This window comes from Rhincodon typus, chromosome 43 (genome assembly GCF_021869965.1).
Source record: "Rhincodon typus isolate 14 chromosome 43, sRhiTyp1.1, whole genome shotgun sequence".
NCBI lineage: Eukaryota > Metazoa > Chordata > Chondrichthyes > Orectolobiformes > Rhincodontidae > Rhincodon > Rhincodon typus.
Window position 1 is genome coordinate 2,486,232 of NC_063374.1, and position 11,901 is coordinate 2,498,132.

General features: G+C 44.7%; 1 protein-coding gene across 8 annotated transcripts in view; it reads left to right on the forward strand.

Moving 5' to 3' along the window:
* Positions 1-258: 258 nt before the first annotated feature.
* LOC109917789 (gastrula zinc finger protein XlCGF7.1-like) overlaps positions 259-11,901 on the forward strand; it is a 23,171-nt gene continuing 11,528 nt past the window's right edge. Inside the window, exons 1-2 of one of the 8 annotated variants that reach the window (XM_048619492.1) lie at positions 259-471; positions 3,955-4,126. The gene's annotated coding sequence lies outside the window, so the exon portion shown is untranslated. Of the gene's footprint in view, positions 482-535; positions 994-3,954; positions 4,127-11,901 lie in introns of those variants that run through there. The other 7 variants (XM_048619493.1, XM_048619494.1, XM_048619496.1 and 4 more) reach the window with 7 other exon arrangements.

Consider the following 11,901-nt stretch of genomic DNA (forward strand, 5'->3'; position numbering starts at 1 on the left):
TCCAGCTCTACAACTTGTTATCTCTATTAGATCTTACCATGATATCTGGTTGGAATTGACGATCTGGAAATACTTCCCATTGAATGTGCTGTAAAAAGAATGGACAGAAAGCGGTCCTCCCGTCAGTACAATGTCACTGTTCCAAACCTGCCTTCTCTTTCACTGATTGGCCCACGGGTGGCGCCGTTCCAGCCTCACCCCAAGTTTTCTCTGATTGGTTGGAGAAATAACCCCGCCCCCTCACTCCCCGGGGATTGTTGTGGGGGTTGCCCCCTTGCACCGAGACTTCCCTGAATGGTTGGAGGACTAGCCGTGCGAGCTCGATCCTCCAGCCACGCCCCTTGCGTGCCGTTGGCGGCGAAACGTTGTTAACCAGGCGGGAAAAGGGCTGGAGCATGCGCATAACTTGTGAGCTTGAGTGCTGGGAGTCATGGCCGGAATGAAATGTTCGTCTATCACGTCTAAGAAACGGTGAGTGAAGGTAAATGAGGAGAGCAACGTCGGTGCTATATTTTGCAAGAAGGCTTCATGATTGCCCAGCTTAGGTCTTAAGCACCAAATGGGGGTTTTCCAATATCGCGATTGAAGCCGCAGAGAGATTCAGTCTTCTTCCCAGAAACAGGCCCCGGTCAAAGGTAGCCATTTTGGTTCGGCAGTTGGGATGGTACGCAGGCGCAGTTAGCGCGGTGGCGTCACAGAGTCGGTGGAGCCCTGTTTTGGAGAGAGCTAGTAGGAACTGCAGATGCTGGAGGATCTGAGATAACAAGTTGTAGAGCTGGATGAACACAGCAGGCCAAGCAGCATCAGAGGAGCAGGAAGGCTGACGTTTCGGGCCTAGACCCTTCTTCAGAAAAATGGGAGCCCTGTGTTGCCCGGTTCCCGATCTCCCTCTTCCCCCTCCCCCACGTTCCCAATGTCTCCATGTGGGGCTGAACAGTTTTGTTTGATTATTCCCGATGGGAGGGTTTACTGCGGTAAAAGTGCAACATGAAGGTAAGATGAAGCTGGATGTGATAAAAATAGCAGCAATCCCACCAGAATCCAATTTCTGTAATCCCATGTAAACTTATACGTGTCTCCGCAGCTGGATTTCTGACTGAATCCTTCCTGCACATGGAGCAGGAGAATGGTCTGTCCCCAGTGAGACTGCACCGTTGGGTGGCCAGCTCTGTTAGGGAACTGTATCCCTATCATTGTCCTGATATTTCCACAGTATCTCCATTGTGTAGGGATCTTTTGTCTCTCCTGGCTGGATGATCAGACAGATTCTAATCCAATGGACAGAACATCCATACCTTATCTCAACTGCATGTGTGTGATTTTATTTCAGTCTAAGCTAAAGCTGTTTCCCCAGTCAATTCACTGGAACACCGTCTCTCGGGCTGTGTAACTGGTTACAGTTCTTTCTACATTCTACTGGAAGGCAATCTGTAATAGGAACAGGAGTAGGCCATTTGGCCCCTTGAGCCTGATTTGCCATTCAATAGGATTGTGCCTGACCTGGCATTTCTGCTGTCCACTTTCTAGCGTTTTCCCCTTGATTTCCCCTACTAATCAAGAATCTATCTATCTCAGCCTTAAATATACACAAGGACTCTGCCCCCACAGCCTTCTGTGGCAAGAAGTTCCAATGACTCTCAACCCTCTGAAAAGAAAATCCTGTTCATTTGTGCTCTAAATTGGTGCCCTGTATTCTAAGACAGTGCTTTCTGGTCCTAGGCTGTCCAATAAGAGGGAAGATTTCTCAGCATTTACCCTGTCAAGCCGCTTCAGAATCCGATTAGAACAATGAGAGGTGATCTCATTGAAGCAAAGCTCCGGTGCACAGTATCCCATTCACTCAATCTGTGTCACTGGTTAAAGGTCTTTCCTCTGTGCACAGTGTTAGGACCTTCACTGATTTTAAAAAAAATAATTTTCGGTTTGAACCCGAGAGCTGAACGGTGACCTCTACACTGTGAGCAGCAGCTTGTGTTAAAAAGAATAAACAAGCTGTTGTTTGTTTTTGAGGCCAGGCCTGGAAGCTAATTGCAGGTTGATTATGATCAAAAATTATGTTGATTCTGTTGGCCATTAATGAGGTCAGTATCTGGGAACTGGTACCAGCAAGTCTGGGAGAGGGCATGATCAAACAGAAGGAAGGGCTAAGAGGTTTTTAAACTGGTGCTTTTTGAGAAAAGGTGTTTGGCTGTTAATGGTACAGCATGAAGGTTTGACAATTCTATATACTTAGAATAGAATCCCCAGAGGGGAATTTGAGCCCATGTCACGACAGTAGAATTGAATAGAATCCCTACAATTTGGAAATAGGCCATTCAGCCCTACAAGTCCTCACCGACTGTCTGAAGAGGATCCCGCCCAGATGCACCTCCTAGACACTATGGGCAATTTAGCAAGTCCAATCCACCTAATCATCTTTGGAGGAGACACGGGAAGGATGTGCAAATTCCACACAGACAGTTGCCCCCAGTTGGAATTGAACCCGGTCCCTGGTGCTGTAGATACATTGAGTGAGTGGGCAAAGGTCTGGCAGATGGAATACAATGTAAATAAATGTGAAGTCATACATTTTGGTAGGAGTAATACTAAAAAGGATTATTACTTGAATGGTAAAAAGTTGCAGCATGCTGCTATGTAGAGGGACCTGGGTGTCCTTGTGCATGAATCACAGAAGGTAGGTCTGCAGGTACAACAAGTAATTAGGAAGGCAAATGGAATTTTGTCCTTCATGGCTAAAGGGATTGAAATAAAAAGCAGAGAGGTTATGTTGCAGCTGTACAAGGTGCTGGTGAGGCCACACCTGGAGTACTGTGTGCAGTTTTGGTCTCCTTACTTGAGAAAGGATGTACTGGCACTGGAGGGGGTGCAAAGGAGGTTCACTAGGTTGATTCCGGAGTTGAGGGGGTTGGCTTATGAGGAGAGACTGAGTAGATTGGGATTATATTCATTGGAATTCAGAAGATTGAGGGGGGATCTTATAGAAACATATAAAATTATGAAGGGAATGGATAAGATAGAGGTAGAGAGGATGTTTCCACTGGCAGGTGAAGCTAGGACAAGAGGGCATAGCCTCAAGATTAGAGGGAGCAGATTTAGGACTGAACTGCGAAGGAATTTCTTCACCCAGAGGGTTGTTAATCTATGGAATTCCTTGCCCAGTGAAGTAGTTGACTCTACTTCAGTAAACGCTTTTTAAAAAAAAGGTAGATTTTTTTTGAACAATAAAGGAATTAAGGGATACGGTGAGAACGCGGGTAAGTGGATCTGAGTCCATGAAAGGATCAGCCATGATCTTAATGAATGGCGGAGCAGGCTTGAAGGGCCAGACGACCTACTCCTGCTCCAAGTTCTTATGTTCTAACCACCGAGCCACCATGCCACCCCAAAACTGTCGGCTGTATGCAAGCCAGGGAGGATTTGAACCTACAATCTTCTGATCCAAAGTCAGACATGTTATCAATTATGCCACTAACCTAATACGCATCTACTGGCCTAATACGAGTAACACTGCATCACGGAAACTGCTTGAGTAATCTGGTCAGTTTGTTTTTGATTTTTTAAAAATGTATCCCTTAACTGTTGTTTATCTATCTTTGGTGTGAGTGGAGCTATAAACAAAGGTTATTGGGTTAAATCATCACTGTGTTCACTGAGGAGTATGTGCAGTATGCTGTTGGGAGACATTTATGCATGTGCTGGTGACTGAGAGTGATGGAAAAATGTCCACATGCACATCTTTGTCACTGAGCTGGCTGCCAATGTGAAAGAGATTGAGAGAACAGAACAGGGAGATAACCGAGTGAGGTGGGGTCTTTGGAAATTTGGGCCTTCCTTTGCCCACTAATCCCCCACAAAACCTTGGCCTATTGTTTCTCTCACCATTCCCTTCCCCCAGTATCAGCAAACTTCCAAAGATATTTTCTTATTTCCTACGTACTATATTGCTTTTCTCAGAACATTCAACAATTTGAGAACAGGATAGAAAACAAGAGACAGAGCAGCCAGTCCAGAAGCTTCCAAATCACTTTGTACCTCCTTGACCTTCTAGAACTGCTGCAATCCGTGTGGTGAAGCTACTTTCAGATTGCTGTTTGGTGAGGAGTGACAGGATTTTCATCCAGTGGTGGTAAGGTAGTGCTGATATCTGTGTCAGTTACAATCATCTTGTTTTTATATCCCACCTTTAACAGAATAGAAACATAGAAATTAGGATCAGGAGTAGGCCATTGTGTTGTTCGATCCCGCTCTGCTATTCGGTATGGTCATGGCTAATCATTCTACTCAGTAGCCTGTTCCCACTTTAGACCATGCCCTTTGATCCCTTTATCCCTCAGAACTACACCTATCTTCTTCTTGGAAACATTCAGTGTTTTGGCCTTAATGGTTTTTTGTGGCAGCGAATTCCACAGGTTGATAGGTTCTGAGTAAAGAAGTTTTTCCTCATCTCAGTGCTAAACGACACACTCCATATCATTAAACTGTGACCTCCTGGTTCTGGACTCCTCAGACATTGAGGGCATCCTTCCTGCATTTACCTTGATAGTCCTGTTAAGATTTTATTGGTTTCTGTGAACTCCTCCTTCATTCTTCTATCTCCAGTAATTTTTGTCCTCCCCAATCCATTCTGTCCTCATAAGTTAGTCCTGCCATCTCGGGAATCTGTCGGGTAAACCTTTGTTGTACAGGCTCCATAGCCTGAAAATCCTTTGTTAGATAAGTATTCCAAAGCTGCACACAGTACTCCAGGTGTGGGCTCAGCAAGGCCCTGTACAACTTCAGCAAGACATTGCTGCTCCTGTCCTCAGATGCCCACTATGAAGGCATTTGCCTTCTTCACCTCCTGCACCTACATGCTCAATTTCGGCGAATTGTGTACAAGTACAGTAGATGTCACTTCACCTTCCCCTTTCCCAAGCTATCACCGTTCAGGTAATAATGTCGTCCTGTTTTTGCGGTCGAAGTGGATAAACTCGCATTTATCCACATTACCCTTCATCTGCCTTGCGTTTTTGTCCACTCACCAACTTCTCCAAATCACGCTGAAGCATATCCAGATCCTCCTCACGGTTCACTGTTCCACCCTGCTTCATGTTATCTACAAGCTTGGAGATATGACATTTAAGTATCCTCATCTAAATTATTAATATACAATGTGAATAGCTGGGGTCCAAGCACTGATCCCTGCAGTACCACATGGTCACTGGCTGCCACTCAAAAAATGACCTGTATATTCTGACTCTTTGTTTCCTATCTGCTAGCCAGTTCTGTTCCTGTGTCAATACACTATCCCCAATCCCGTGTGCTTTAATTTTACATGTTATTCTCTTCTGTGGGAGCTTTTGAATGCCTCCTCAAAGCCCAAGTAAGCAACATCCATGACCTTGTTATCAATGCGAAACACTGCATTCTTGAAACATTTCAGCAGATTTGTCCATCATGATTTCCCTTTCGTAAATCCATGCTGACTGACTGTCACTGTTTTCCAATGTTAGACTAACCCATCTATAATTCCATGTTTCAGAGATAGTAGGAACTGCAGATGCTGGAGAATCTGAGATAACAAGGTGTAGAGCTGGATGAACACAGCAGGCCAAGCAGCATCAGAGGAGCAGGAAGGCTGACGTTTCGGGCCTAGACCCTTCTTCCTTGTTATCTCTGTAATTCCATGTTTTCTCCCTACCTCCTAAGTTAAATAGTGGGGTTACATGAGCGACCCTCCAATCCATGGGAATTGTTCCAGAGTCTATAGAGCCTTGAAAGATCACCATTGGGGGATCGCTGGAGGAGGAGGAGGCTCCACAAATATCCCCATCCTCAATGATGGAAGAGCCCAGCACATCAGTGCACAAAATAAGGCTGAAGTATTCGCAGCAATCTTCAGCAAGAAGTGCTGAGTGGATGATCCATCTCAGCCTCCTCCAGTGGTCCCCAGCTTTACAGATACCAGTCATCAGCCAATTTGATTCACTCCATGTGATATCAAGAAAAGGTCGGAGACACTGGATACTGCAAAGGCTACTGGCCCTGACAACATTCCAGCAATAGTACTGAAGACTTGTGCTCCAGAACTTGCCGCTCCCTTAGTCAAGCTGTTCCAGTACAGTTACAACACTGGTATCTACCCGACAACGTGGAAAATTGGCCAAGTATGTCCTGTACACAAAAAGCAGGACAAATCCAACCCGACCAATTACCGCCCCATCAGTTTCCTCTCAATCATCAGTAAAGTGATGGAAGGAGTCATCAACAGTGCTATCAAGCAGCACTTGCTCAGCAATAACCTGCTAAGTGACGCCCAGTTTGGGTTCCGCCAGGGCTACTCAGCTCCTGATCTCATTACAGCCTTGGTTCAAACATGGGCAGAAGAGCTGAATTGCAGAGGTGAGGTGAGAGTGACAGCTCTTGACATCAAGGCTGCATTCAACCGAGTGTGGCATCAAGGATCCCTGGCAAAACTGGAATCAATGGGTATCAGGGGGCAAATGCTCCTGACACACAGGCAGATGGTCGTGATTGTGGGAGGTCAATCATCCCAGCTCCAGGACACCTCTGCAGGAGTTCCTCAGGGTAATGTCCTAGGCCCAACTATCTTCAGCTAGTTCAGCAATGACCTTCCCTCCATCATAAGGTCAAAACTGGGGATGTTCGCCGATGATTGCACAATGTTCAGCACCATTCATGACTCCTCAGATACTGAAGCAGTCCATGTTCATGTGCAACAAGATCTGGACAATATCCAGGCTTGGGCTGACGTGGCAAGTGACATTCACACCACACAAATGCCAGGCTATGACCATCACCAATAAGAGACAATCTAACCACTGCCCCTTGACATTCAATGGTGTTACCGTCACTGAGTCCCCAACTATCAACATCATGGCGGTTATCATTGACCAGAAACTCAACTGGACTCACCACATAAACACAGTGGCTACAAGAGCGGGCCAGAAGCTGGGAATACTGCGGCGAGTAATTCACCTCCTGACTCCTCAAAGCCTGTCTGCCATCGACAAGGCACATGTCAGGAGTGTGATGGAATACTCCCCACTTGCCTGGCTGAGTGCAGCTCCAACAACACTCAAGAAGCTTGACACCATCCAGGACGAAGCAGTCCGCTTGATTGGCACTACATCTACAAGCATTCACTCCCTCCACCAGCAACGCTCAGTAGCAGCAGTGTATACTATGTACAAGATGCACTGCAGAAATTCACCAAAGATCCTCAGACAGCACCATCCAAATCCACGACCACTTCCATCTAGAAGGACAAGGGCAACAGATCTATGGGACTGCCATCACCTTCATGTTCCTCTCCAAGTTACTCACCATCCTGACTTGGAAATATATCGCCGTGTCTTCACTATCGCTGGGTCAAAATCCTGGAATTCCCTCCCTAATAGCATTGTGGGTCAACCCACAGCAGGGACTGCAGCAGTTCAAAAAGGCAGCTCACCACCACCTTCTCAAGGGCAACTAGGGATGGGCAAGAAATGCTGGCCAGCCAGCGTCGCTCACATCCCACAAATGAATTTTTAAAAAAATCAGTTTCCTCTATTTAGATTCTAACCCCTAGTTTCAGAATGTATCCACAATATCTCAGGCCACTTTAAGTACTTTGGGTGCAGATTACGAGATGTTGGGATTTGTTGGCTTTTAATCCCATCAATTGCCCCAACACCATTTCCCTGCTAATACCATTTTCCTTCAGTTCCTCTGTCTTGCGTTCCCAGAATTTCGGGGATATTATTTGCGTCATCCTTTATGATGACAGAACCAAAATATGTAGTTAATTGGTCTGCCATCTCTTTATTCCGTATTATAACTTCCCCTGTTTCTGATTGTAAGGGATTGGTTTTCACTGTATTTTTTGTTTTCTTGTCATTATACCTTTCGGAGCTTTTACAATGTGTTTATATGGTCCCTGCAAGCTTACTCTGATACTCTATTTTCCACTCGTAATCAAGCCCTTAATCTTCTTTTGCTGAAGGCTGAACTGCTCCCAGTCTTCAGATATGCTGCTGTTTTTAGCCAATTTATATGACTCTTCCTTGGATCCAGTACTATCCATAATATCCCTTGTTAGCCGTGGCAAGGCCACTTTTCCCATTTTACTTTGTGCTAGACAGGAATAAGCAAGTGCTCTTTAAATGTTTGTCATCCTTTTAAATTATGTTCTCCAATTTATTGTTGTTTGCTCACACCTCATACCAGTAAATTTCCTCTATTTAGATTTTGGCCCCTAGTCTCAGATCAACTCTGTCACTCTCCATTTTAATGAAGAGTTCTATCACTGAGTTCTTCATTCTTCTACAAGGGTCCTCTCACAGCTAGATTGTGTAATCAGAAGGCAATAATTGGCCATCAGCAGTTTGAATTTTAGGTTGCCATAGTGCCAGAAGACCGTAGGACTGCTCTCTTACTTGAGACAGAGAGACAGACAACTAATGGTGCTTTAACCTGAGGCAAGGGGCAAGGCTAAGAATGTGGGACCTTCATGGTGACTTCAGCTGGTATAGGAATTGAGCACGTCCTGTTGACGTCGCAAACCAGCCATCCAGCCAACTGAGCTAACCCATCCTCAGCTATTACACAGTATGCAGTTGAGGATGGTCTGTCCTCCAATTGGGTCCTCATTGTACCAATCTAGAAAACCATCTCATACATAACACACTTCAGGAAATTCTCCTCTATAGTCTTGTTACTAATTTGATTTGCTCAATCTATATGCAGATTGAAGTCACCCACAAGGCCACAAGATATAGGAGCAGAGTTAGGCTATTCGCCCCATCGAGTTTGCTCCACCATTTGATCGTGACTGATATGTTTCTCAACCCCATTCCTGTGCCTTCTCCCGTAACCATTGATCCTGTTACCAATTAAGAACCTATCTATCTCTGCCATAAATACTCGCAATGACTTAGCCTCCACAGCCCTCTATGGCAATGAGTTCCATAGAATCACCACCCTCTGGCTGAAGAAATTCCTCCTCATCTCAGTTCTAATGGGTCATCCCTTCACTCTGAGGCTGTACCTTGAGGTTCTAGTCACCCTTACTGGTTGAAACATCTCCAGGTCTACTGTATCCAAGCCACTCAGTTTTCTGTAGGTTTCAATCACAGAGTCAGACAGCATAGAAATAGACCCCTCGGTCCAACCAGTTCATGCTGACCATGTTCCAAAAATAAAGTAGCCCCACCTGCCTGCACCTGATCCATATCTTGCCAAACATTTCTTATTCATGAGCTTATCCAAATGTCTTCTAAACATTGTAATTCTACCCACATCCACCACTTCCTCTGGAAGTTCATTCCACACACCAACTGCTCTGTAAAAAATGTTGCCCCTCATGTCTTTTATCAATCTTTCTCCTCTCACCTTACAAATATGCTCCCTTGTCTTGAAATCCCCACCCGAGGGAAAGGATACCTGCCATTTACCTTATTGATACCCCTCAAGGGCAGGACCTACACAATTAATTGTAGGGCCCTGAGTAGTGTTGTACCAAGGTACCTTTGTAGCTAAGATGGTGCCGTAAGTGGCAACTCGTAAACTTTTCACTGTACTCATGTGAGTACATGTGACAATAAAGCCAATTCAATTCGGTTGAAAATATATCCCCAGTCTTTAAGTCCCCACTACACCCTCGGAAAAGACACCTGCCCTTCTTGTTAGCTGTATCCCTCAGGATTTTGTAAATCTGTATAGAGCCAACCTCAACCTCTTACGCTCATGTGAAAGATATCCCAGCCTCTCCTTTTAACTCAATCCCTCCATTCCCAGCAACATCCTGGTAAATCTTTTCTGAACCCTCTCCAGCTTAATAATATTCTTGCTATAACAGGGTGACCAGAACTGGACACAGTACTCCAAAAGAGGCCTCACCAATGACCAGTACAACCTCAACATGACATCCCAACTCCTATACACAAAGGTCTGAGCAATGAATTTAAAAATAATAAATGCCGTCTTAACCACCCTGTCTACATGTGACAGAACTTCAAAGAATTAGGTAACTGAACCCTGAAGGGTCTCTGTCCTACAGCACTACCCAAGTTGATGGGATACTGGCCTCTGTGCAGTTATTTCAGGAAACGTGGTCGGCATGGCTGAGTTGGACCGAAGAAAGCTACAGAACTCGGAAATAAATTTTGTTGTTTTGAAAACAGTTCGCATTGCAAGAGAGGAAGTGCTGGAGGTCTTACTTTTAATTGTATAAGCCAAGCCCTGCCCTGCCCTGCCCCAATTTGAAAATGCAATACCTCACATTTATCCAAGTTAAACTCCATCTGCCACTCCTCAGCCCATGGACCCAATTGATCAAGATCTCTTTGTAATCTTAGATAACCTTCTTCACTGTCCACTATACCACCAATTTTGGTATCATCTGCAAACTTAGTAAATGCCTTCTGTATTCTCAACTAAATCATTTCTATAAATGACCAACAAAAGTGGACCCAGCAGTGATCCCTGTGGAACACCACTTGTCACGGGCCTCCAGTCCGAAAATCAAACCTCCACCACCGCACCCTGTCTGCTGTCATTAAGTGAATTTGTATCTAATTGGTAAGCTCACCCTGAATCCCATATGAGCTAACTTTACTTATCAGTCTACCACGTGGAACCTTGTCAAAGGCTTAACTAAGACAAGTAAACAATGTCTACTGTTCTGGCCTCATCAGTCTTCTTGGTCACTTCATCAAAAAACTCAAACAAATTTGTGAGACACAATTTCATCTCGCACAAAACTATGCTGACGATCTCGAATCATTCCTTGCCTCTCTAAATGCCATTTTTCAGAATCACCTCTGATAACTTCCCCACCACCAAAGTCAGACTTGCATGTTTATAATTCCCAGCCTTCTCCCTAGAAACCTTCTTAAACAAATGCACAACATTAGCCACTGTACAGTCATGTGTCACCTCTCCCATATTTATAGATGATACAAATATTTCTGCAAGGAGCCCTGCAATTTCCTCCCTTGCTTCCCACAATGTCTGGAATACACTAGATCAGTTACCAAAGATTTATCAACTTTTATATTTTCTAAGACCTCCAGCACTACCTCTCCTGTAATGTGATCTGTTTTCAAAACATCAATATTTATTTCCCTGGGATTTGTATCCTCCTTTAGTCCAGCTCATCCATGCTGACCAGGTTTCCTGAAATAACTGCAAAAAGGCCAATATCCTGTGACTAAGTCACCCTTTATTTACTTGTGCACAGTACAATGGCTGTGGCCAGCCAGCTTGGAGTCAGACCCCTGAACTCAGGACATTCTAAATCTCCTGTTAATATTGGTCAGCCAAGGCTTCCTGATTGGGGTTGTTAATCTGGGCCAACCAAGGACCTTGTAGTCAACAAGGTCCACCTGGTTCCAGTCACTGCACTTCCTAAACTGAACTAGTCCCACTTGCTTGCGTTTGGTCCATATCCCTCTAAACTTTTACTATTCATGTACCTGTACAATTGTTTTTTAAATGTTGTAATTGTACCTGCATCTGTCACTTCCTCTGGCAGTTCATTCCACATACAAACCACTCTCTATTTGAAAATGTTGCTCCTCAGTTCCCTATTAAATCTTTCTCCTCTCATCTTAAAAATGCACCCTCTAGTTTTGGATTCCTCCTATCCAGTGAAAAAGACCTTTGCTGTTCACCTTATCTATACCCATCGTGATTTTATAAACCTCTATAAAGTTACACTTCAACTTCCTACGCTCCAGTGGAAAATGTCCCAGCCTATCCAGTCTCTCATCATAACTCAAAACCTTTCAGAGATAGCAGGAACTGCAGATGCTGGAGAATCTGAGATAACAAGGTGTAGAGCTGGATGAACACAGCAGGCCAAGCAGCATCAGAGGAGCAGGAAGGCTGACGTTTCGGGCGTAGACCCTTCTTCAG